This window comes from Anser brachyrhynchus (genome assembly GCF_964034855.1).
Source record: "Anser brachyrhynchus genome assembly, chromosome: 1".
Taxonomy (NCBI): Eukaryota; Metazoa; Chordata; class Aves; order Anseriformes; family Anatidae; genus Anser; species Anser brachyrhynchus.
The window spans coordinates 177,529,045-177,531,447 of NC_137694.1; positions in this window are offsets into that span (position 1 = coordinate 177,529,045).

The following is a 2,403-nucleotide window of genomic DNA, read 5'->3' on the forward strand; positions in this document are numbered from 1 at the left end:
ATCCCCGAGCAGCCGGCCCCCCACCCCGGCCAGCCACCCCTATATATTGTTTAGCATGACGTCAGATGGTATGGAATACCCCTTTGGCCAGTTTGGGTCAGCTGTCCTGGGTCTGTCCCCTCCCAGCTCCTGCTGCACCCCTAGCCTGCCCGATGGCAGGACAGAGCAAGAAGCCGAAAAGTCCTTGGCCTGGTGTAAACACTGCTCTGCAACAATTAAAACATCAGCATGTTATCAGCGCTCTTCTCATCCTAATCCAAAACATAGCACCATACCAGCTACTATGAGGGAAAATTAACTCTGTCCTAACTGGAACCAGGGCACTAAGTACACATACACCTTGGTCAAAACTAATGCCAACTTTCCTCTAGAGATTATATAGCCAGATGTATCAGAATTACAAAATGAAATGAGGAGCTAGTGAGAGGAAATCTGACTCAGGAGCAAAAGGAGCAGATCTCAGGTTTTGGATAAAGCTCTGTGACTATATCTGAATTCTATGTGAGGCTACTGCTGCATTTAAAACAGCAATGAAACAGAGACAAAGGGGCAGAACCTCACAGCTCCACCTTCTGGTAAAGTTTAGTCTTCAGCTGAGCTCCAGTAGATCAGATAGCCTCCTTCAAGGTATCTCACAAGACAAGAACCTTTTTGAGGAGATGATTTCAAGCTCACATAGACTTGAATAGAATTCATAGAGTTTGTATGCACAAAATACCTAAAGTAGCTTTCTGCTTTCAGCTTTTGAGGCAAATGCTCTAGAAACTGTTTAAATGATTGGACACAGCTCCTCTCTCTTTGCCCTGATTCTGTTAAGTGTTTGTTCTTAGACAGCAGTTGAACATACTGCTTGGTCTTGGAAGGAGTCTGAACTGATTTGTTGGGTACTTCTGTGACAAGTTGTATGTCATCATTCATTTTTACAACAATTTAATGATTTATATTTAAGGAAGATGGCCAAACATCTATTTGGTTATGTGAGGCAGAAATTTTTAGGAGCTTTGTCTGAACATTTCAAGTAAGTGTAATTGCTTACTTCTAACACTGGAATCTGAGACCACATTTTCAGGAATAAGTGCCTGCAATTAATCTCCTAAATTTGTATTAAAGAATGTAAAGAGTTGGCCTGAACTCCAAAAATTCTAAGTAATCAAAATAATAAATTGTAAGCTTCTAGTAGTTGAAAATATTAGTTTATTTTACATGTGTAGACAGAGGAAACTGCATCTATATGTGTAAATTCCTCTAGTCCACATCTTAGAGAGATGGGTTTATAAATCTTCTGGAGGAGGGAAGGGGGGAAGGAGAAAAAAAAAAAAAAAAGTACTTAATAGCAAACTTAATTTACTCAAAATATATTTTTGTTTCTCTATTTTTTCCTATATTTTACCCTTCTACATTATTTATAATTTATTCATATTTTGCTTTTGTTATTTTAGTGAATAATTCCACTGTATTAATATAACACATTTATATATAAATATTAACACAACTATATACTATATCGTTAAGCAAGGTAGCAAGGTGAAGAGTGTGGCTGTCTCCTCCAGCTGTCATGGCTCGGGACTGCTCCTGCCCAGCCACTGGGGCCTAGCCCAGTGCATGGAGACCTGGGGTCTCTGCCCAGGCAGGAAGATGTGGCTGCTGCTTTCCCCCTTGCAAATTCAACAAGGAGCAAAGCTGAGCACATATCCCAGAAATGCACAGAAACACAGAGACAGAGACAGGACACTTACAAGACCAACCACAAAGGCTGCCCTGGTCAAGGGCTGTCTTCAACAGCACTTGCACACAGTATTCACATAAACATAGACAGACAGCTGAACTGCCTTCCCCCTCTCCAGATGGTAGAGAGAGAAGTTCACTAGTGCAGGCGCACACAGAGCACTCTAGATTCACAAGCACACATGCATTCGCATATCCCTCAAGTACTGATATAGCCCCTCTGTCCATCCAGCATGACTGCCCAGATCCCTCAAGTACTGGCATGGCCCCTTGTTCCATGCAGCAACCCCCAGCCAGATCCTGGTCCCCTTACCCAATTCACAGGTCATCTTCACCAGCTGGTGCAGCTTGAAGTTTGCTACAAACATGTAGCACGTATACACTCATCCCTCAAGCACACCACATTTGCAAGTCCCTCTGTTAGTACCCAGTATGTATTAGGTTTACATGGCAAGGTTTTTGGAGCAGGAGTGCTGCAGTTGCGGCCTCTGTGAGAAGAGTCCAGAAGCTGTCCCATGTTACATATGAGCAAGCTCCAGCCAGCTCCAAAGGGACCTGCCACTGTCCAGAGCTGAGCAAGTAAGTTCATTTGTTTGTGCCTCTGTGAGAGCAGATTTCAGAAAGGAAAAAAAAAAAATGCTGTGTAACAGCAGCTGAGAGAGAAATGAGTAAGAACCA